Below are 26,071 nucleotides of genomic sequence, written 5' to 3' on the forward strand. Positions count from 1 at the left end.
GAATACAATTGTCCCTCCATATTCGCTAGGGTTAGGGGAACAAGACCTCCCTGAATATGGAAAAACCGCAAATAACAAAAACACTATTTTCACCTGAGAGGACACCTCTCTAGGAATCTCTTGGTCCTCCAGTGCAACTCTGTGGTCAATGTCCAACATACAATGGCCATAGAATGGCACTGGAGTAGCTATAAATGGTCTTTCAGTGCAACTTTTAGTTAAATTTGATCACAGAGTTGCACTGGAGGACCTGCACAGTCCTAGAGAGAACATATTAATGAAATCCGTGAATAATCAAATCTGAAATATCAAAGCTGCAAATATGGAGGGATGACTGTACTTTTAAAAAATAGAGTAACACTGAGCTATAATTAGCTATGCTTGTTTTTTATTATATTCTTATGTGCCTGCATTACAAATATGTTATTAAAACTGTAAGATAGTATTGTTTGATTTTTTCCAATTTGATATTTATTTTGTTGATGTGGAATACCCTAATCTTAAAACTGATTTAACTACGGACTAGAAGATACACTTGTATCCAGATGTTAGAAAAAGTAACCATTTCACATTTATTGAACAGATTCACCAAAGGTTAATCATATTGGTGTTACTTTATTCTTTACTGAAAATCATGTCATGAAGCTTGAGTTCAAGGCCAATTGTACAGCAAGCCAAGCAATGCAGCTGAAGGAAGGAAAGTTAATTTCTCTTGGAAAGGGTCATAAAATTCATAAGCTGAATTGTACATGAATTGATCCTTCAGACAGCAGTATATTAGGAAAGCAGGTTCACAGCTGCACATTTCTATTTGAAACCAAACCAGGCCATAGTCTATGATGAGAGAAAATCAATGCACATACCTTAGTACTTCAAGAAAGTTTTCTGTACCAGTATGGAATTCATTTTAAATGCGCAAGGAACATCTGGAAAAATCCCTTTGGAATTATGGAAAGCCAAGTTTAACCATTTTTTAAAAAAAAAATGTCATGAAATTCCAAAAACACAAGGAGTAGAAAGGAAAGAAATTGACTACAGGCCCGTCTACAGTTGTGGGAATTAACAACAGAGTACTTCAGAATGGATAATAAGAGAGAGGACTTTATGTTATTAATATTTCAAATAGAGTCAATAGTGACCCTGATTAAGTGTAGTAGGTTCAGTGTTGTTATTGTTTTTTACATCTATTGTTTTATCAAGCTATCAAGGAGAGAAGTGCCTCAGCTTTATACAAATGTCCCTAATGTGAACCGGTTTCAGAAACTAGACCAGAACCCCACAGCCAGCATGATCACTGACCATGTTGGCCATGCTTTTGGTAACATTCAAAGCCATTGAGCATCCTGCTTGGAGGATTCTGGAAACTGTAATTTAAAAACAGCTAATTGTTCCAAGACCCTTAGTAGTGGGAGAAACACCCATCTATCCAATATAGATGAAGCAAGGATCATTGCATACCCTTTTTTGTGTAAAGAGTCTAACAATGGAATCTAGAAAAAGAAAACTTATTCAACAGAATATAATGGAATATCACCAGCACACCTCATTTAACAAAATCTCTGACAAATGCGCGTTACAGACCGTCTGAAAGCTGCGGTCTGCCACTGCCACCAGTTGCTGTGTTCGGGAACCGCAGCAGCCAAACCGTGTGGTTCCCGGGCGCAGCAAAAAGAAGTGCCAAAATGGCCCTTCTTTTTGTGCCCCGGAAGTGGCACCGCGAGGTGCTAGTCGTGCACTCACGGTGTCACTTCCACCGTGCGACATCCAGACGCTATGCGTCCACGACGTCAAGATGGTGGTGCCCATGTGGAAGGGTGCTGCCATTTTGTACGGATCCAGTACGTACTAGGGTTAAGGGCATCAAGAAGTTACGCCCCTTCCTAATCCTAGTATGTCCTGGGGACGTACTATACGCCTGTTCGGAATGGGCCAAAGAAACTCCTTTTAACACAGTCTTTCTACATGTGCACAGCCTTATCTTTTCCTCCTTATTCCAGAAGATTTTTTAGCAGTATCAGCACTGGAAGGATAGTAAAGGAGGGCTGGAATAATACTTTCAGCATCAAGTTGCAGCAGTGTGTATGTAGTAAAGAAAGGAATTCTACTGCAGCCAGTCCTACTGCAGTTGTGTGGCTATACCTACAACAGGCAAGGTAAACAGCAGCTTCTTCCAGAATCTCTTACTGAACATGTAGAGACAGCAAAATTGAGAGAAAGGGGGAAAGCAGACAAGCCAACCTCACCCAGCATGTTAAAAATGCAGCAATCTATAATTATGGCTACCAAAATGGAAATCATCCAGCCCTTCCTACGGTGACATTCAGCCCCTCCTACAGTGATCTGTTTAAAAAAGAAAACACCAGAAACACTCCAATGCAGTATGCATTAACTAGGCCTGCAGCCAAGGGAGCAGATCCACCATGTTGTCCTTGCTCATGGATAGCCTTGTTAAAATTAGCTCAAATAACTTAAGTGCTTCAATTTTTCCAGCACATCTTTAACATTTATGCAGAAGGAGAATTTTAGCAGATGAACTTTAAAGCTATACCTCCTGAAATTCTGACTTCTACACAATTATGTGAAGTGCAGAAAATCTGTTCTCATCTGTCTGGAGTCAACTTATTCCAATGCATAGGAGGTATATTCTCAGTAACTACTTCTACCATCCTGTATATGTATATTCAAAACTGAGCCTTATGGAGGTACTAAAAACACTCTATTAAATGTTTTTTCTACTGAAGATGATCTACTAACTTCAATCTTTGTCGAATGTTAGACATGTCTTTAAATGACATGTGTTAACACTGTAGCATTAGGTGGTTTCTATATAGTCAAAAAGGAAACATTTGCATATCAGGTTGGAAGATGCAGCTGGAGATTGCTTTGGTTGACTTTTTTGTCTTATTAAGCTATTAGACTATGTCGCTATCTCTCTGGTAGATACAGAAGAACTCAGCATCTCAACTATAAAAGGTGATTATTATCTTTTTAAATGTCAGCAATTTCCTCAACTAGAGAAGCCATGTTACCAAGTTGCAAAGATAACATTTGAAGCTGCTAATTCCTTTTGAATAAAACACAGTTTCAGTAGTTGTGGTACTTGAAGCAAACACAGCTGTAAATTCCATGATGGTAGACTAATTGGGATTCAGAATAATAGCTGTTCAGTCTCTCCCAAGTTATTTCCACACAGAATAAATACATGTAGAGGAAACAGTGGGTTTCACTCTAGCCTTACATACAGTTAGTCCTCCATATCCATGGATTCTTTATCCACAGATTCAATTATCCATGACTTGAAAATATTCCAAAAAAAATATAAATTCAAAAAAACAAATTTGATTTTGCCATTTTATATAAGGCACACCATTTTACTACACCACTGTCTTTAACAGGACTTGAGAATTCATGGCTTTTGTTATCCCCGGGGGCTCCTGGAACCAAAGGGTCCACTATACAATCATTCAGACAGGTGTAGGAAATCCTGATCGAGACAGATGTACACAGAAATTCTATTCATATCTGGAGATTATGTCATATACATAACTGCATGCACAGATTCTAATGAGGTTCTAGCTAATGCATGGAGGTTAGGTATATAGTTTCCCTCATATCAGTTCTCATTTCACAAAGATATTAATGACTAGGTGGATATCTGTCAAATCAGAAAAGTGTATACAAGAGAAGGGAGTGTACATACTTATTAGTTTTTAATTCCAAATATACTCCATTATGAAGTTTTAGAAGTGACAGTTCAAACAAGTGTAGAAATGTCTACTCAGAAGTCTCCCACTGAAGTCAGCAGGTTTATAAAATCAAAGGCATAACAAAAGTTCTGCAGGGTGTAACTGAGGTAATATATAGTATTTTTAATAGAGTTACAGTGGACGAATCCACTCTTTCACTACATGCTATATAAGAAATTACTTCTTTTTATCTGCTGCAAAGGAAGAGGAAAGAAACTGCAACAGCTCCATTCTTGTGCTAATCTTTTAGTTATTTTGGTGAATTAGAAAGTACAGGAGGCTCAATTTCTTCCATTTTCCAAAAAGGAACAAAACACAGTTTGGCTTTCTTGATAATGACAGGAAGGAATGAGAAGCTGCTCTCTTTTAGTGAGTAGTCACATTGCCAGCTACTCATCCATTGGCCTCAAACTCTAGAAGGATCAAGTTAAGGAGAGAGTGTTTAGAATTCTCAACAAGAACCTGTATTGATTTAATAAACTACAAACCTGAGGATTCCATAGGATTGCAGTCATGATAGTTAAAGTAGAATCATAGCACACAATTGTGTAGTGTGAAAGATAGAGGTAATTAGGAAGGTGGGGGTAGTCCTTTTGCCTCATTATCTTAACTTTAGTAGTCTCTTGAGGGTGCAGAACAATTTCCAAGCAGAGAGTTATGGCTTGCCTACTAGTACAGATCTATTTCCAACAGAATTATCACTCCAATTATCACAGAACTGTCATTATTATGATTATACTAAAGGTCCAATCTTGAAATGTAAAAATAAAAACAGAACAAGGTTTCTTCATATCAACAATAATGCTATAAATGGGTGACACTTCAGAAAATGTCTGTGTCAAGGCAGAAGTCTTGAAGAGACATTTAAATGTCAAGACTAGATGTCTGACAAATGTCAACTGAAAAAGAAAAAGACGCAAAAATTAATCACAAAAAGTGGGGAAAATCAATTGCAGTCCTGCTTATACGAATGGGGAAACGGACATGACTTTGTATGAACTGACCCAGCAAAGTGCTTTTGTATTGCCTTGATCATCCTCCAGAAAAACAAGTTGACACTGTGAAGGTTACATGGTAAATCTGCTTCCCTAAGAAACCAAGGAACTGGGGAATGGGGCTGTATAGCAAGGACTTGGGAAACCATGGCGCTTTACAGAGCACCCAAAAAGGGCGCTCTGCTGGCGCCTGTGTTTGCTGCGCAAGGGAGCTGCAGCAGACAAACCGCGTGGCTCTCCCGCGCAGCAAAAAGAACCCGCAAAAAGCGAGTTCTTCTTGCAGTGAAGTTGTGATGCCACAAGGCGCCAATGGTGCACTGGCAGCGTCACAACCGTGCCGTGATGTGCGGACACTAAGCGTCCGTCACGTCAAAATGGCGGCGCCCATGTGTATAGCGCGCCGCAATTTTGATGTCCCCAGTACGTACTAGGGGTGAGGCCTTATTGGATGCTGCGTCCTCGGCCAACCCCTAGTACATACTGGGGGTGGAGTAAAGGCCTGTCTGTAACAGGACATTGTCTACCTTGAAGGAGGCCAGCTGGCACCTAGGCTATTATCAAAATTCCTTTTCTGTCTTCATAGACTTTTCTCACCAAATGCACTTTGCAATCAGGTCAAGACTAGGCAATCTTGACAAATTATATTAGAGTGTACAAGTTCATGGCTTAGGGCTTCCATTCTCTTCAGATTATGATCTGTCAGGGTGAGAGACAGCAATACATTTCTTTTCCTAAATAAAATCGGATCCTTGATTCAGCAAGCTTGGTCTTATAATTCATCCTAGAATTATGGGAGAGAAAAAGTCCCCTTCAGTACTTTGGAGTGGAAACAACTTTACTAATATTTAGTTGTGCCTTTCTTGCCTTTGTATGAAACATGGCAGAATATTCTGTGTTCCCAAATATTGACTCCACCACCTTTAAAAAGTATTATGTTATTTCATCATCTTGTCCTGAAACTCCTATGATGGCTGCTTGTTTTCATTAGATCTTTTTGATAATACAAAAGACAGGTTTGCTAACTCAGGTGCAAGAGAAAACCAGAAAAGAGAGGCCAGAAAACAATGTAATGTTCTCTTTCAGTCCTCTGTTTTAAAAAAGGGTGGTGGTGGATGAAACTCAAACTGAAAGCAACTCTAGTTTCTTAAACTTTGCTCATCTTAATGGTTGGTGCTTCCAGGATAGATCAAGCTCTTGTCTTTGACCAAGGAATGGTTCCTTTTTTATATATAAGAGTTAAAGTACATCACTTACATTGAAGCATGCATAAATTGACTCAGGGTTCTCTGGTCCATTTTTGACTAAAATGTCTAGACTTATATACTGAATATATACAGTAGTCTACAAAATGGATTTCAGAAGCACCAGAGTTCTTTTGCAGGCACCACTTCTTTATATTACTTCACATTTTGAAAACCAGGCTTTCTAAATACATAAAATGCTTTATAATTTACCAGACAGAATCTCATGTTTCTGAACCTGACTTCATTCAAGCACTGATTAGGGTAGGTCAGAAATTATGTATAGGAAAGGTGTACAAATTGTGTCTTATACAAGATGAACTACAACTTCCAAAGGCCTAGACAGCACAGTTCAGAAAGGCTGGAGATCCACACAATTCCCATTACTAGTACAAAAGAACAGAGAACAGTTTATTACTATTCTGCATATATATATAATCAGTCCTCTCCATTCTTGGTCTGTCTCTCTATCTGTCTATCTGTCTTCAGCATGAACAGAGATGTTAAAACTGGTTGATTTAATTGTCACCAAGTTTCTCAAACGTCCACCAGCATTCTCATCCTGTCTTATTTCTATATTTCATTTTAAAGACTTTTCCAGCATTTGTTCTTATATCTGCTTTTTTAAAATAATAATAATAACAATAATAATCCTGTATATATTTTTGTCTGCATTGTTTTAGTATGTGCATTTTTCTACTGGTTAAAATAAATGTCTCTGTGTGTGCGTGCGCGCGTATTGTATGCTTTAAAAAAATGCATGCATGCTTTATTCAGTATGTATGTTCCCATCAAAAATGCAGGACAAATCTTGGCAAGATGTGTTTAGTCCTATTTAGAGTTTGGGAAACTGTGATATGGATATTTTGATATGAAATTGGGGTTGTTTTGAATTTTGTTCCCATTTTTAAATTTGAAGGTCTGAAGGGAAATCCTAAACCTGTTCAGCTGGATTCACTTAAAAGTCTGTCTCTGATCATGAAGTCCAATAAGGCAGAGTTTCTGGTTCCATAGAGTCTTCTATATGAATTCAGTTGGATGTTCTTAGAATCTCTCATGTACAGTACTTAATGCTTAAATTGTGAATGACTGGTACAGAAGGGGAAAGGCAAGTAAGTGATGGCCAGCCCAAAGTATAATTGGTGCCCACAGTCAGGCTGAATGCCAGAATGTGCTCATATCCATGATGATTCAAGTAAGGGATTTGGGAATGGCAGATAAATTTAGCCCCCCAATATTAGTGTATTCCATATTCATAAGTGCACAGGGAACTACGTGTATTAAATCTAGAAGTGTCCCATGGCAAAATGAAGAAGAACCTAAATAATATTAAGGGAAATCAAATATATTGGGGGTAGGCTTTCATAAGCTATAGCTTACTAAATTAGATGCATCAAGTTTTGCATTAAGTTTTGGCTTCCTATTTTTATACAACATCAGCTTCCAGAATATCTGATCAAGGGCTTTCTGAGGCTTTAATCAAGAGAACAATGTTGGCTCCAGAGAAAACTTACAACCACCAATTTTAGAAAAGCCAACAATAATCTAAACAAATTTCAATAGGGAACACATTCCCTTGCTTCTATATTGTCTAAATCCCAAAGTTTTTAATGTGATTATTCCTTTACATGAAATTGTTATGGGTGGGGTGCTCTTCAATAGCCATGGCTGCTATCCACAACCCAGCCATTCAAACAAATAACGCCCCTGCCAATTCATTTTCCCACAGAGCAATGTCAAAAAAAGAATGCAATCTGTTTCCCCTGCCTCAATATGTATTTATACTATAATTTAAGGTATCTGCTTGTATGTATGTTATGCTATACAAATCCACATGGCTGATCTCAGAGACTTCAACCTTGGTGAACTATGTAATTTGACCAAAAGAAAGACTAGCGAGATTTTGGATTTTTCCACCAATTTGTTCAAGTGCATGCTTGAACAAACATTTCATGTGCCCCCCCCCCCCCCGAGTATCTATTCACTAACCAATTTTTCCAAAAAGGAAAATGTATTGATCCATTGTTTATTTAGTAGCTGAAATCCAAAACACATTAATGCAAATCTGGGATTGATCAGCAAACATTGCATCGTTCTGCAAAATAACTATTTGCGGCCCCTTTTGTGTGGCCCTCAGTGTGACACACATTGAAATCATAAGTGAAATTATAAACATCTAGTTAGGAAACACTGAGTAAATTTCCTGTTACTAACATGAAGAAGAGTTTGTCTTCAGTCTACTGATATATTTCGTTTTAGAAGCACAACAAAACAAAGCTGGATTCTCATTGACTTCATTCTAGGCTGAGGTTTCTCTGTCACAAACAAACATGCTCTGCCACTGGCCCTGTAACTGTCCTTTCTGCCACAGAGATAATGTGAAAAGTTGTTGATTAGAGTCACAATGTTCAAAATTTAGTTGAAAATTTAGACATATCTGTTATGGCTCCTTGTCTCTAGGGCCCGGTACAGATGGCCTTTCAAGCGCACTTGTTATGTGCGAGGGTTGCCAAGTGGGCAGAGCACCAACACACCCCACAACCCTTGCATGTGACGAGGGCGTAACACTGGGTGCCGCCATTGTTATGTAAGTGCTGCGCAGCATCCGCACAGTGCCACGTGGCACTTACATAACAAGTGCGCCAGTGGCACATTTCTTATGCCACCGCCGCAGCAGAAAAAGAACCTGCTTTTTGAAGGTTCTTTTTCCGCTGGCATGAAGCTGCACCGTTTGGTGGCTGGCTTCCCTCCGGCAGAAAAATAGGAGCTGGCAGGCTGCCTTTTTTGGGCAGTCTGTACTGCACCTAGAACTCTCTGCTCATGGCAATGACTCCAGTCAACTTTCTTGTAAGCTTCTAGTGACTACCTAAGGGGCTTTTGGCTACTGGACTGTATTATATTTTCCTCCTGTTCACCTCATCATTCCAATACACTTTAAGTAATCCATAACTAAATTCCATTGGTTCCACCAGTCAGTTGAATTATGATCCCTATTTTTACTTATAGTTCAAATGCAGAGTTTGAAAAGTTACTTGTTAAAATAATTCATTACAGTTACAAGGTCCACAAAGTAACTGACAACGGAGCAAATTATAGGTTTGAAAAGTAAAACTTTCCTATTTTAGCAAATCATCAGAAGTGGGGGGAAAGCCAGGAGTAAAAGGCATACTCCTGGCAAAGTCCCGCAATCACGCTGAAGATTTTCAGATACATTGCACTTATCCAGGACTTATCCAAAAATGCTCCAGAGACAAATCATTTTTGGGGAAGTCCTCTGAAAATCTTCAGCGTGATTGCGCAACATTCCTAGGAGTATGCCTTTTCTTCCCCAATTTTCCCATATCTGGTAATCTACTTACTATACAAACAGATGCTTATAGTTACATTTTAAAAAAAATGCCACAAGGTGTCACAATGCTGGCCTGTGGCAAACAAACAAACAAACAAACAAATAAATACAGCAAATTGTTAGTCCATCCCCACAACTATGAAAGTAACCACTGAAAACAGTTATAAAAACAATCCTAAAATACTTAACATATTTGTTTGTTACATTTACAAGTACAGGTATAACTTCAATGTAATGTTATCAGAGCAGGGTTCTGTTGCTTTTTTCCACATATACAGGCAGTAGCACATTAGTTCATGTGGTCCCTGGGCATGCTATCATTTGTGAAAACTACTTGTGCAACCAGTTCTGCTATTGTTTGCACAATTAGGAACTATGTTAGACTCCTCCTTTATGGATAGTCCAGACTTAGAGGTCCATGAGTGCAATGTAATTTGTGTTAGCTGAATAATACCATCATATACCAGTCAGTGTAGTTTAATGATACCTTAATTATTACAAATATGAATATATAGTAAGTAACCTTATTTATAACAAGTTACTTCCAATCTCTGCTTAAATGAAGCCAAAACAATTTTGTTCCTAAAACCCACATTGATATATTTTTCCCCACACATGATGCTAGTAGACATCTTCGTCTAGTCAAACTGTGCTCCTATTCTATGACATATTTAACATGCATTGCTAATACATCTAATTTCAATGATATTGTGGTAAAAAAATAAAGTTTTTAAGTTGTATTACTAAAATACAACTGTAAAATTATTTCTCTAGGATTGGTACAGTGAGCCCTTGGTATCTGCTGGGATTTGATTTTAGGACCCCCTGTGGACACTAAAATCCACAGATGCTCAAGTCCCACTGAATACAATCGAATAGTAACATGATGCCCCTTATATAAAATGGCAAAATCAAAGTTTGATTTCTAATTTTTAAAAAATATTTTCAAATTGTGGATGATTAAATCCATGGAGAAAGAATCTGTGGATACAGAGAGCCAACTTTGTACCTTAAAAAAATAAAATAAAACAAGGAGAATAACCATAGCACTTTAAAACCTTTCACAAAAATTAGAATGTAAAATTTGACATTACATTAGAGGGGTAAAAGTCAGCCAATCTTTGTTCAAGCCAAGAACTGTGAATGAAATTTAAGAACAGATTTAGTTCTTCAAGATGGAACTTAAGGGCTGCTGTAGATATCAGCATTTCCTCAGAGTTTTCACACAGTCAGATACAATATCCTTTCCTCATCTGCTGTTTGTTCATAAATGTGATGAATTATACATTGCCAGAACAGACACAAAACTGCACATTGTACAACTGCATATTGTGGTCAGGAAGTTAAGGTCAGTTTGTGCCAATTTGGATTATTCCCAGTAGCTGAGGAAAACACAATAATACAGTGTTCACAGTAACAAAAACATATGCTCCCTAAGATGAAAGGAGAAAGCAATTTAAATATTCAGTATTCTAACAGTTATAGGTTTGTGGTACTTCCCTTTTTAACTCCACATAGTAACAAAAACAACCCAGCAGAGTTGCTGATACACAAATTGCTTCCTTTCTTGGTAGGAAAAAAAAAATCTTGAAATTGTTTCCTTCTGCGAACGTAAATGAAATATTTCATGTGCTAGGGACATTTAGTTTTATATTAGAAATGCACAAATGCAACTTTGCCTTGCATAATTTTGATGAACCAGCAGTGGGATAATATGTTATAAAGAGATCCTTTCTTAAAATATATTTTAAGAAAGAATAGAAATTGTAAGCAGAATACAGTTTCTGCAGAACTCTTTAGACAGTTGGTTCATATATACACACACACACACACACACGCTCCCCTGCTAGAACCTCTAAACAAGTTCAAGACAGTTGGTTCTTTGACATGTAATATCTTTAAAACTGTTGTTGTTGCATGCCTCTGAACCATTTTTGACTTATGGTGACCCTATCATATGGTCTTCTTGGCAAGGTTTCTTCAGAAAGGGCTTGCTATTACCACCCTCTGAGATTGAGAGATTGTGACTTACCCAAAGTCACACAATGGGCTTTTATGCTCAAGCAGGAATGTGAACCCTGATTTCCAGAGTCATAGTTCAACACTGAAACTACATTGCATATTTTGAAAATGCCTTTTCAAAAAAGAGTCTCTGTATCAAACAGTATTCAACTGTTTGTTCATCAAAAATTGCATAGCCATACAAGACACAATTTAGACCCATTTACATACTCAGAATTTGATGTAAATCATATTTTGATTGGTGTTTTGAACCTGTTGGACAAGATATTTCTTTGTACTCTTAAATTTCCCCTTCTCAGCTGCCACTGATACACCTGCTTTGGCTCTCCTGGTCAGCTTCTATTTGCCAGAAAGAGGTGGACTATGCTTTCAATCTGCAGATCTAGATAGTGTGGAGCAGCAGTTTAGGCATGACAGTAGGAAAATGGAAAAGGTATGGCCCATTTGCTGCCACTAATCCAGTGTGACAATATTAGTGGGGATTTGGACTCCATTACATTATATTGGATCTAAATCACTGACTTAGGTCCAAAACACACTGCAGAAATAATCCAGTTGGGCAGCGCTTTAATGGCCCTGATTCAGTGCTAGGTAATCCTGGGAATTGTAGTTTCTTGTGACACCAGAACTCTCTGACAAAGAAGGCTAAATGTCTCTCAAAACTACAGTTCCCAGAATTCCCTAGCATTGACCCATGTCAGTTCAAGCTGTCTCAAACTAGATTATTTCCGCAGTGTGTTTTGGATCTAAGAGAAGCTTGTCCTGCTGCCATCCATGACTGCAAAGCTAGCTGCCACTTCCTCTGTGGAACTTTAGTCCAGGCATGACTGATCTAAAAACCTGACTGCTGAAGTAGCAGCAAACTAAGTGAAGCAAGAAGATGTACCAAGATGTGGTCCTTTTTCCCCTTTCAAAAAGCCAGTATTACCCTGGTATTTTTATTCCTTGCTTTGCATCTTGGCCCATCTCCAAACTAGGGTTCCCAATGTATCCCATTTTGTATGGGACATCTTATATTTGGGGTTGGAAGTCTTGTTAAGAGCAAGCACAGCAAAAAGGAATTACATACCAAATGCTGAGCATCTGCCTGCTGAAATCACAGATGGCATAGCACAGTTCTTCTTCCTCCTTTTCAACCAAAGTGTACCCTCTCAGTTGCTGAGAGCAGGATCAGTGGGTGCCAGTCATGGTGCAACAGACAGACCCCCGTCAGAAGCCATTTTACAGTGTGTCGCATATTCTGAGTCTGGTGGAGCAAGCCATACTTAAAATAGACCAATATCAGGGACCCAATGTAGGGCTAGAAAAGAATTTTGCATAAATTTTTGACTGCTGCTGCCAAGGCAATATCAGGCTAGAAAGACACAAGGATCCTTGCTATGTTTCGTATCCTAAGAAAACCTGGAATAAATTTAGCCATATTGTGATGTATGGAATTACTTTTTACCATTACCAATTCACTGACAAATTTCTGCATATTCTAAGTGACATTGTATTTTGTTGTGTACACTTTAAAAATTACTGTCAAGAAAGTGCTATGATTATGATTTTCATGTATTTCTTGATCAGCAAAATCAACTGTGCCTTATTATTATATGGCAATATTCTGCTGTCACTTTTAAAAGTGAAGAGATCATCTCAGGACTGATTCAGTACACTGGCGTCACTAAGGCTGGTTTCACCCAGTGTGGTAATTCATGATGTAGGCCCATGGACCTCCTGGGATTGGGTTGCAAATGGGTAAAAGGGTTTCACTTTAGGGAACCCAGCATCCTACCATGACACACACACACACGGCTGAGTAAGCAAATATAATATGTCCCACTGAACAAGCATAGTTTCTTAATTACAAAATATCTCCACCTTCAAGGAATAAGGAAGCCTTTGCAAACACTTTACCTCTCCAGAGGACAACAGCAAAACGAAGTCAAATAAATTAGGAAGGAGAGGCTGTGGGAGAGTGAAGTGGAGAGAAAGGTTCACAGCTTCACCCCCATTCTCACCATCCCAAAGAGGAGGAGAACACCAAGAAGAATCTCCCCTTTCATTCCAGGGGAAGGGCCTTGGGATACCTCACTGCTACCTGGTGTTACCTACTCTGATGGTGTCAACAGGTGGCTGCACCCCAACACAACCTTAGTAATGTCACTGATTCAGTATGTTAGTCTACAAAAAGTGGAAGTAGGAAAGAAAGAGCAAAAAGGAAGATGGTCTGATAAGAGTTCTATCATTATGAGAGAAGGTGTGGCTATCTCAGGGAAGCAGTACCAACTATTACTGCAGATTGGTGTTACTGCCATTGAATTTACAGTATGTTACAGGTTTTATGCCACTCTTACTTGTCCTGCCAGTCTGTTTGGCATGACAGAATTCAAAGGGTAGGTAAGCATAACCACTGTGTAAATCTCTGCATCTAGGTACAGTGATGTGTCCATATTGCTCAATAAACCTTTGAGCTCAAGTGGCTAGTGTCCTATACTAGGTGGCTTTTGACATGTGTGGTGCATCTGGGTTAATTACTTCAGAAAAAAAGCTTGTAAAACTAAGTGTATGGGAGTAAATTAATTTTAAAGAAGCCAGCTACGCTCCTGAAAGTTCACACCTCATCAGTAATTTCCTTCTAAATGAGGAGCTGTATAGCACCTATTCAAGCAAAAAGAATGAGCACTGTCAAGTTTGCCTGGCAACAGCTCTCTTCCTTTCTACAACTTCATTCATGCAAACTCCAAGCTCTACTGCTGAGCAGCAAATAAGCTTCAAAAACAAAAACAAAACAAACAAAAAAGGAAACGCTGTTCCTGTTTTGACTTTATTGAAATGCTGAGTGTAACAAATAATCAGGGTCAGCTGCAAAGCCAGTTTTTTTTAATTCCATTTTGACTATCTATTCTTCTGCATCATTCTGCAACCTTGCAGCATAAAGCTCTTTAAAATTCTAGTGTTCTAACTAGAGGTTCTGCACAAGCTGAAATGAGCCAATTAAATCTCCAGTGGGAAAGCATTCCACAGCTGGGCACTATAGCTGAGAGAGATGCATCCCAGAAGGATGTACTGATACCACGGTTGGCACACAGATGAGGACTGTCTCAATAGATCTCAGTGATCAAATTAGCAAGAAACTGAGACTGTTTCTCAGTCTCAGAGCCAAGTTTAGACAACAATCAATAACCAATACCTTGACCACAGCTCTTTCACAACCTGAATCCAGCAAGTGAACAAAATTTCATGGGATACTTCACTACCTAACTTTCCTGACCTCACACAGTCACTCCCCATATGAACTGGGATTGTTAGACAGCTGGTGAAAAAACTTGCCCTGAATTCCACATTATACAGTACAGTAGTTATAAATGTGCAAACTAGTTCTCATCCTTGCCCACCACATCACACCACCTTAGCATTTTCTTTATATGATCATATTAGAGACACACCATCACTTTTTTCTAGTTATTCTTGACTTCTGAAGTTCCAGATTGGCCTAAATCACTTAGGATCATGTTGATCCACTATTTTAAAAAAAAAACAACCTGGCCCAAGTAATATGGTGTAGAACTGGTTTATTTAGACTGAAATCCCCTTGTTGATATTCGGCTTCAGCCAGATTAGTTCCACTGCCCTAATACCTCAGCAAATATTAACCAACCAACCCCGCCCCCAAAGTTTCAGGTAATTTTGATTCTTGACCTTCTCCAGTAATGTTTATAACAATGGCTTGATTTTCAAATAATGTTGAAGGGTGCTTGTTGAACATCATTGGCAACACAAATGCTCCATGCAGTGGTTCATATTGTATACATTCACATTATGTACTCAAGTACCATTTTCTTTAAAATAATGCACCATGAACACACAAACTTTCTGTTTAAGACAACCACTGGTGTTTATAAACTATATGATCCACTTAGGGCCTTTTGAATTAGTTTGAACAATCTGCAGTTGCAGAAGAAAATCCTGTTTACTGGCTGGCATGCTTTGTCAGGAAATCCTATTGTTGCTGTTAGTGGTGAGTAAAAGTTTTGCATGCTGATTTATGCCTTACTCACTCTAAATCATGTATGAGCCATACAGACCCTTTCCTGTTGGATGAAAGCATTCAAGAGCACTTGCTAGGAAGTTGGATTTCTATGCATGACCATCCCGATTACTAAGATGGGGTGGTTTTGCAGATGTCCTATAAATCAAAGCCTGATGCACAACAGGAAGCAGAAGCTGCCAAGTCCTTGGAAGTCCAGCACAGCATTGTCAAGATGCTGGGCCAGGTGCTAGAAATGTGGAATGCAGATTTCCTTAACAAGATTTTGGGAGAAAGAAAATGCTCAGGAGATTCTATTGCCTCCTCTTGAACTCATTTTCCAGATTAACTGAAGCTGCATTCATTGGATATTTTTAGCTGAATAATGATTTTGGAAAGTGTTGAAAAGTGGACATTCCCAATGTAAACATTGGCAGCATACTATGAAAAACCACAAAAGATCAGGATAGAAAGGTAGGTTCAGGTATCCATATAAGTTGGTCACAAATTTACATATACCATATTTTCCGGCATATAAGATGACTTTTTAACCCTCTAAAATTGCTTCAAAAGTCGGGGATCATCTTATACGCCGGGTTAAGCCCTGGCCACAAGAGAGCCCCACGCACTCACCTGGCCTGTTCCATGGCCCAGCATGTCTGCCGCTGGCCTCCTCCTGCCTTCCAGGCCTCCATCAGCCCCTTGAAGCCAGTGCGCTCGTGCACAGCTGGCAGCCGGCTTCACAGGCCTCCGGAGGCCCCTTGAAACCTGCGCGTGTGGGTGCCAGGCCCCCTTAACTCGGCCCATAGTAGGCCAGGGCGCTGCCTACATGCGAGTCAGGTTTTGCAGACCTCAGCAGAGGCCTGGGAAGCCGGCGCATGTAGGCGCTATCCCCCCTAGCGGGTTGAAGTTTAAAAGTTTTTTTATTTGGTATGCGTTGGAAGAGGGGTAGTCTTATACAGCGAGTATATCCCAAACTCTATATTTTAACTGAAAAAATTGGGGGTCGTCTTATACGCCCAGTTGCCTTATAAGCTGGAAAATACGGTACTATGGGAAGCAACATTTATGTCATAAAATCACCTTACTGATGAAAGGAATAGCGAGAAGTTAAAGGCGGCTGGTGCAGCTGTGGTGATCACTTACACCTACTTTTCTGTGCAATTCACTATGTGGTAGCACTCAAGAATAGACTCACCCCACCATATCAGTCAGCCATCAATTACACCAGGGGTAGGCAACCTTTTTGAGCCGGGGGCCGGGTTGCTGTCCCTCAGACAACTGGGGGGGCCGAAGCCAAAAAATAAATAATTAATTAATTTAAAAAAAAAAATTAAATAAATAAATAAACCGGGACAAATGTAGGACAACATTTTCAAATGGTGGACACTTTTTTAAAAAAAGTAGAGGACACACAAAAAAAATTGCTGATTTTTAAAAAAATGTTAATATAAATGCATGTTTCTGAGGCGTCTATAGACAATTGCCTCCCTTGCCCCTGCGTGCGAGAGGGCAAAGGCCCCGGCAGCAATCGGTGGCAGGACCAGGCTGGAGCCGGTCCCAAGGCCTCGCCGAGCCGCAGGTTGCCTACCCCTGAATTACACAAAGTTTTTATAATGAGCTCCTCTCCCAGTGTGGTCTATCAGGCTCCACTCCTCACTATTCCTTACCTCTGCCTAGATACATAAATGTCAGAATCAATTATTCTTCAACTCTGAGGTTTTTTATTTTTTAAAAAAACAGCTTACAAGTTAAACAGAATGCAAGTAATTTCCCAGATCAGTGGTTCTAAATCAGTAGACTGGGCACAGGATTTTCATAACAATTATTAATAACATATCACATTTTGCAACTACTAATGTAATTTCTTTTTCCTCCCAACAATAATGCTGTAATGTTTATGCCCTTTAAACAGACTGTAAATGATATAACAACAAAATTTCTGTAAACCTATAAAGGTGTTTTGCAGAAAAAGTAGAGTTTTTCTTTCTGTCATGGTAAGGCCCAGGTTCTCTGGTAGAGTGACTGGTGGAACAGAACATACAAATGGTTGAAAATCACTCGCCTACACAGATACACAAGGTTATCATTATTAATACTATACTTCACCAGCTTTTCTCATGTTTTATACATTCAGGCTTGGAGACATGGTTATTAGTTGGCAGTTCTTCAGCCTTTGTACCCACAGACTCTATGATCCTGCTTAACCACTTCAGGATTAAGTTGCCTTTGATTTGACTTGCTTATTTTCCAAGCCCTCAAACCTTGGTTTATACAGTGCTTGCATAAGAGCCACCAGAAATCTTTAGGATTTACACAAGGGAATTATCTGCTTGCACTTACCAGACAAAACATTGTGAATTCCTTGACTGAGAATTTCAATATGTTATGCAATCTTTCAACAAATTTTCTCATTCCAATGAAAACATTTGAAAAGGCTAATGACCTATGAAACCATCACAGCAACTTAAAATTCACTGAGAGGACCCAACTGTTATGAACACTAGCAGCAGCTACTCTTGCCACAAAAGAGGACTAAGGAAAGACATGTTTCTCTGTAAACAGCAAAAATGTGAAGGCAAAAGTTGGTATGTACAGCAGACCTGCCAATGCTATACTGTCCTACTTGGCCTCTATCCCATGGCTTTTTTGCCAAAATTTATTCCAAGGAGGTTTGTTACTGTCTTCTTCTTATGCTGAGAGAATGTGACTTGCTCAAGGTCACACAGTGGGTGTCCATGGTGAAGAAGGGATTTGAATCCTGGCCTCCCAGAGTCTATGTCTAACATTCAAAATACTGCACCACACCAGCTCCCACATAGACAAATAACTGATATTTGTGGAACCATCCTCCCTCGTACTGACCTACCTGAAATATAAGATCATCACCATAAAAAAAATGCTCATGGCTTCATATTCACAAAGTCTCTTACTTCTTATCTGTCTCAGAAGTTATAATACAGGAGTGAAACCATGAAATAATTTTGAGCATTTAATTATTCAGAAACAAGCTAATCCTAGAGCCTTAGCTTCCAAAATATATAATGTTTTATTAGACATTCACTACAATAATGTAGAAGGAATTACAGATATATGAGAGACAGACCATTATTATTATTATTATTATTATTATTATTATTATTATTATTCAAAGAAGTTCAAACTCCAAATTGACTAATGGACCTATGAAGTTTGTATTTTCTAAGACCAGGGGACACTGTCTTAAATTATTTCAAAGATTACATTTAATTTTATTGTGGTTGACTTATATAAACAATACTATAAGCATTCAATGTTGAGTAGAATATAGCCAACTGAAAAGTTTCATGCATGACAGCATGTGGCAATTCTGCTCAGAGGTTTTTCAACAAAGGGAACATATTCACAAAGAAGATGTATACATTGCTCTAGAAATAAATTAATTGTCTGTTTAGGTTGTACATAATAGTAGATTGAAATATGAAATGCTATGTCATTTCCAGTTGCTTCTGTTAATAATAATAATAATAATAATAATAATAATAATAATAATAATAATTTTATTTGTATACCGCCCTTCCAGTGATCAGGGCGGTGAACAGCAGATTACAATATAACATAATACAAATACATATAACAACAACAATATTAAAACAGATATTAAAACCCCATCAACCAGCTACCATCGCTGTCGAAGGTTGGGGGGAAGACTAACTGGAGCTTGATTCAGGGAACGCTCGCCGGAACAGGAAGGTTTTTAACTCCTTCCTGAACTGAGCCAGGGAGATGGCTGAGCGGAGCTCTATGGGCAGCGTATTCCAGAGGGCCGGGGCGACGATAGTATATGACCTCCTTGCTGTGGAGGCAAGTCTAGCCCCCGGGACCCTCAGTAGTTGCTGCCCAGATGTTCTGAGGGTGCTGGGCGGAATGTATGGGGAGAGGCAGTCCTCCAGGTATCCTGGGCCCAAGCCATGTAGGGCTTTATAGGTTATCACCAACACCTTGTATTGTGCCCGGAAGCGAATGGGCAGCCAATGGAGATCTTTTAACACCGGTGTTATATGGCTGGCCCTGGAAGTACCAGTGACCAGCCTGGCTGCCATATTCTGCACCATTTGTAGCTTCCGGGTTTGGTATAAGGGTTGCCCCATGTAGAGTACGTTGCAGAAGTCCAGTCTCGAGGTTACCAGGGCATGTACTACTGTTTCAAGGTCCCTCTGGGCCAGATATGGGCACAGCTGGCGAATAAGCCGAAGCTGATAACACGTGATCTTGACCGTCGCATCCACCTGAGCTGTAAGGTGAAGCGACGAATCAAGAAGCACCCCCAGACTGCGCACGGAGTCCTTCACAGGAAGCGCGATCCCGTTCAGGACAGGTGGAACCACCGCCATTCCTGGACCAGGGGAACCTATTACAAGTACCTCCGTTTTCTCTGGATTCAGACTGGGTCGGTTTTCCCTCATCCAGCCCATTACCGACTCCAGACAGGCCACGAGAGGAGAGACGCCATCCTCAGTCACTGCATCAGTCGGAGACATAGAGAAAACTATTTGGGTGTCATCAGTGTACTGATAACCCCGTGCCCCATGTCTCTGGATGATCTCTCCCAGCGGTTTCATGTAAATGTTAAAAAGCATGGGAGACAGAATGGCTCCTTGAGGGACCCCAGATGTAAGGGCCCTCTTATCGGAGCACACGTCTCCCAGCTGCACCATCTGGAACCTCCCAGAGAGGTAGGACCGGAACCACTGGAGCGCAGTGCCCCCAATTCCCACCTCTGCTAGGCGCTCCAGAAGGATACCATGGTCTATGGTTTCGAAAGCCACTGAGATGTCCAAGAGCACCAGCAGGGACACGTTTCCCCTGTTGATGCCCAGACGGAGATCATCGACCAAGGCGACCATGGCCGTCTCAACCCCGTAACCCGCCCGAAAGCCGGTTTGAAATGGGTCCAGATAATCTGTTTCATCCAAGATTGATTGAAGCTGGATTGCAACCGCCTTCTCGATCACCTTCCCCAAGTGTTGTGGGTTTTCTGTAAAGCTTTTTATAATGTAAATGTATCAATGCATTTAAGACTTAAAAAATAATAAAAGTGTTTTTTTAAAGATCTGATGAGAAGATTCTGCTTGTGATACCCCAGAGTGCTGTGGCACCACAGCATTTATGGCATGGATTTCTTGGTCATGACACCCCAGTTACTTAACTTCCTTCTATTAGAGATCCACTAGTTGTCCCCAATGTCCTTGTCCTTCACACAGCAATTAAAATGTATTTGTACAAGTTTGGCGGAATATGCAACTATATTCTGATTACTCACTAATTCTTACATTCTTTCTACTTTTAATGTATTTCCCAGATGTTTGCAGGCATGTGACTTTATGCATCCAAAATTGCTGATCTTAACTGTGTGATTTTTTTAACAATGTATGTTGTTATCTACCCTGAGCTCTTAAGAAAAAAAACACCACTTATTCTGCATATTATTTAGGAACTTAAAACAAACTGCAAGCACAGCATTTCCAAGCTAAGAAGGAGAAAGCATCTGGGGAGCCATGAAGTGATTTCTGCAGCTGTATTCCAAGTAAGACTTGGCAGTATACTAAAGTCTGGAAGCCAACAAAGGTGTCAAAAGTCTCCAGAATTCAGGAAGATGATACACAAAGGCCACAGAGGAAGCAGCTGGGTGGCAAAACCAAAACAACCTGTGCTGCATGTACTGACATGTGGAAAACTCAAATTTATCTTGGAATTCAAAGCACCTCAAGGCTATAGATAGAATGCACCATGGGTTTCCTATATGTCAGTCATAACACTTTTCTGATAAGAGAGGTTAACAACTGTAACAATTGCTAGAGTTGCGTTTCTAATTCACTTTAAATGCTGAACTAGAATCTGAAAGCAGCAGCCAAATATAAATGTAGACCAGATGATTAATTCAGATTTTCCATTATCTTTAACAGATAGAGTCATCATTTTCCCTCAAATATGAGAGTTCCCACATATCCAATTATATTCCATAATTGCCCAAACACAAGCAGATTTTTCTTGTATTTGGAAATTCTGACAAAGTATTCATTACACTTTGCATGAAATAATTTTTATCTGATTTGTGTCTCTGGAAACATTTCTAAAGGTATAAAAATATACACTAGAAATACCATGTGTTTAATGCATTTGCTAAAGTTACCAAGGCAGATAACTGAAACTGTGAGGAGCAATGTTGCAGAATACATATCTGTTCCTAATAACCTGGAAGATAAGCCTAATAGCAGGGCTGCATTCATAGTAGATGTTTGTTGTTGTTGTTGTTGTTGTTGTTGTTGTGACCCTAGGATGAACCTATCATGAGGTTTTCTGGGGCTAAGATAGTGTGAAACACTAATTTAGATCTACTGCAATCTTCCTATGCCTCACTGCTAGAGTTGCACTTGATCATCAGAGGAATGGTATTAAAATTTGTTTTGGCTGAGATCTTCCTGAGTACATGAGTATCCTGTACTCTGAGTATCCATGAGTACAACTTCAAAGCCAAGTGCTTGAATCCAACTAGTAATCCATAAAATCAGTTATGAATGATAAATCAACATTTATGTAGAGCCCATTAATTCAATAACTCTACTCTAGCTGAAACTACCAACAAGATTCAGGTCAAGATCTCTGAGGCTCAGTGCCAGAAATTCTGAACATCTCTCATAATCTGTCTTCTTGATAATACTGGCCATGAGTTCCCCTTTACTTTGCGCTGTGCAAAGTAATTTAGTTGCCCATAATTTCTTCTTACAAGGGCAAGGCAAAAAGAAGCAAGAATATTTTACTCTGGCTATAGTTCCACTTCAAATTTTAACTGGTTTAGTAACCAGTCCCTTGTTTCAGGGAATTATAAACAATTCTCTGCACCTTAACTTACAGAATCAATATATATTTGTAATGCTGGTATATATTTACAGTTGAACTTGTTACAGGAGTAAACTAATACTACTGGAAAAGCAGGCACAAACACTGTATTACATTTAGAGCAAAAATTTTAATGAGTGCAAGAGCCACTCGGAAAAGAATATTCAGTCACAGCAAAGGCTAATATTTTATACACAACTGCAACTCAACAGAACAATCTAAAATAGAGATCAGCCAAAGTATTTAAATTTGGCCAATTTGAAGCCATTGTGCCAATTAACTACGGTCTCATTAAAACCAAGAGGATGACACTTTAGTCTTTAACCTTTTTTATGTAGATGTTCCATAGATTTCAGCAGGAATTGTATCAATTCAGTGTGCTTGGGACAACAAATTAAGTTAAGAGGATTGGGTTATTGATCTGTAACCCAACATTTCCTCACCTCAAAAGTACATTTAGTCTGATCTCATTCAACAGTGTTAGTTGCTGCCCAATATTAGTTGCATATAAGAAAGACATTTGAAGACATGGCAGTTGGATTCAGACTTCCAGAAGCAAAATTCCACTCATGGAATGAGGCACTCTTCGATCTCACCTGAAGATATCATCCAGAGGTTTGGATGCATGCCTCCTGCTTCTATTCATAGAAATTGTGGATCTGACTCCATTCCATTCATGGAAGAGGCCCTTCTGTGAACAGAAAGGTACCTCTGGCTCCACCACAGGCCAGAAAGCTGCCTGTTAAAGGGACAATGGATAGTACCACACAAAGAAAATTGGAAGGTTAAACTGGTCAGAACCCAAGGTTATCCAGGACGTTAGGCACAATTTTGCAATTGGTTATCAGACAACGATGTGCATAAACAGCTTAGAGTCCAAAAAGAAAGTGACGTGAATCAGGGAATAGGCATTTTCAGAAAAACACTGTGTTTTCATTTCCAGTTCATTCACGAATTTGCTGTGTTTGAGAAACTGCTGTAATCTGAAAACCATCTGCGGGGTTCTCCCCGTTCCTAGATTTCCCATGGTTCCTTTGTTGTGCCCAGGAGAGGGAGGCAGCCTTGTTCTTAAAGGGACACACACACACACACACACACACACACACTTCTTTCCCTCGCGTGGCTGGTGTCCTCCTCCTGCAGCCTCTGAAAGGGAACAGCTGCTGAGAGAAGGCAGAGATGCAGCAAGAGCAAGGGAGAGGACGTTTTGGAATTCTTCCTGTACAGGAGGGAGAAATGGAGGATATGTCTTGGAAAAGGAGGGCATCTGGGAGTTTCAGCCCTTGCTGAAATCAGGCAGGTTTATGGACCAGCCACGTCCTCCTCTTTAGTGCATGCACACGTGCATGTGTATGTGTGTGGTTTGTGTTGTTTTATGGGAGTTTGCAAATGGAAAACCTCAGCCTTCTTCCTCTGAAACAGCTTCTGTGGCAAAGAGTATTTTCGTCCCTGGTTTCCCTTCCCTCTCTGGAGCATGTATGTGTATGAACTTGTGGAAATGATAGTTTTGAGCATGCACAAAAAATTATTTCCAAGATATCAACGGAATTTGTCTGCATCTGTCTGAAACCCAAATTCGCTTTCTACCCACTTTCTCACATAAGTAATGAGCTTTTAAACCATTGTTGTGCTCTGTGTGTAATAATCATTAGCAAATTTGCTTGCCTTTCTAGGATGCCAACACTTTAACCATTTTCAGGATGAAAGCACATAGGTCCTCATGTGATACACTCCTATGAAATGAGGTGATGCAAAATACCACAGTCAAAAGAACAGACAACCATAGTAATTCCAATGGTTCATCAAAACTTCATTAGGATTAGTTCATGGTGCAGAGGAACAATACATTTTGGGCTTATAAAAATATGTTTTTGTCTACACCTCCTACACCCAGAAAGCAATTTCCATCCTGGCCATAACCATATTGGCTTGAGGAATATGGGAGTGATTGTCCAAAGAAAGTAAATTTTCTAAGCTCATATGGTATTCTTGAACTCTGTAAAGCACCTTATGATTCAGTCCCACTATACACCACTCAATGAGCTTTGTAAGCAATAGTTGTGAGATCCACCAATATAACCTGGGGATGCAAACAAACAAGTGTCACTTGAATAATGGTATGAAGGAACTGGCCAATCAGTGGTTGTTAGGGTTGGTGGAGGTGTACCTCATTGCACAATATATGTGAAAAATTAGTTACAGTCCAGAAAATGTTAACAGTTTAAATATCTCAAAGACACCAGATCCTATCTTATCTTGGAAGCTAAGAAGAGTCAGCTTTGGTTAGTACTTGAACAGGACACCACCAACAAATACTAAGTGCTTTAGGCTACACTCCAAAGGAAGAAACTGACAAATCCACCTCTGAGTATTCATTGTCTAAAAACCCCTATGAAATTCATGGGCTCCCTTTCAGTCAACAGGTGACATGAAGGCATGTGTGCACATGCACGCACACACATAAACACACATTTCATTAAGAATAACATGGCCTAAGCATGTGTTGATCTATTAAGATTATGTATTCTTTTCAATTATTTTTTGTGCCTTAGGCAGAAATATTTTATATATTAGCAATAAAAAATGAAACTACTTTAATTACTGTTCATTTTTTTTAAAGTGAGGAAACTGGAATTGTCCTTTTTTAATCAGTGCTCCTCCCAACTTGACAAATGACAATGTTCAGAACTGAAACAGCTTCCCCATGGTAACCTGGGAAGATATGATATTAAAAAAAACATTCTTTACCCTTTTCATTTATCAAGAAGTATGCAGGACTCGAACATAGCTAAAATCCAACATATGTACTCCATTATGTGTATGCAAAGGTTTTGGTTCTATCAAAACTTTTGTTCAATGTGAACTCACATATCCTCCCACCCTGAGGCCTTGCCATTCACCAACAGACCAACACAGACATTAACAACATGTAAACACTTCCTCTCAACCAAGGGTCACACAGTATATATACCCCATTCATGTCCATGTCATCATTCTCTAAAGATGCCAGCCACAGAAGCAGGCGAAACCTCACAAATAAATTCTTCCAGAACACAGCCAAATAACCCAAACCCCCCACAAAAATTGTATTTTTTTTTGTTGTTTTTATCCATTTAAAAAAATCCTGATATCAATATAGAGCCTTGCAGAGGGAATATGGATATGGCAAAAATCTGTTATGTCAAGACTTTTAGCATAAGCAAGCAACGTATCCCACACTTCACATACAGTCTGTGGAAGAACTATTGTGCCATTCAGAACAGATCCGTTCATCTCCCAATGAACATCCTACTTTCACAAGCAGTTGTCCTTAACCTTAACTGAAAGGTCCCTCATCTTATACCATCAGATGAACTTCAAAATGAGGCAGTGACACAAAACAGTTTGTAATTTGTAATCTATTTGTAATAGTAGTCTATGGCCCCATACAGACAGGCCAAAATATAGTTGCTTCAGGTCATTTTGGAGGTATGCTGTTCAAATTATGCATGCATCCTAAGATTCCAGAAGCCGCATCAAAGCCATGCTCCACTCCTAAGAATTGGAGTGTGGCTTTGGTGCACCTTCCAGACTCTTAGGATGCATGCATCATTTAAACAGCATACCTCCAAAGTGAACCAAAGCAGCTTTATTTTGGCCTCTCCGTATGGAGCCATAGATTACTATTTGTAACCATCTGTCAATCTATGGCGCCACCTTGAATTTCATAGGGTTTTCTTAGGCAAGGTGGTTTTGCCAGTTTCTTCTCCTGAAATATAACCACACCTGGTATTTGTACCAAGAGTTTTTAAAAGAAAATAACAAATGCTTCTTTCTATATTTCTTCA

The 26,071-nt window shown here is 39.4% G+C and overlaps 1 protein-coding gene across 7 annotated transcripts in view; it reads right to left on the bottom strand.

Annotated features, from left to right (window-relative positions):
• Positions 1–26,071, bottom strand: part of NAV3 (neuron navigator 3) — a 445,847-nt gene that overhangs the window by 268,232 nt on the left and 151,544 nt on the right. The window lies entirely within an intron of this gene.

This window comes from Sceloporus occidentalis, unplaced genomic scaffold (genome assembly GCF_023333645.1).
Source record: "Sceloporus occidentalis isolate IW3139 unplaced genomic scaffold, rSceOcc1.0.p SCAF_5, whole genome shotgun sequence".
Taxonomy (NCBI): Eukaryota; Metazoa; Chordata; class Lepidosauria; order Squamata; family Phrynosomatidae; genus Sceloporus; species Sceloporus occidentalis.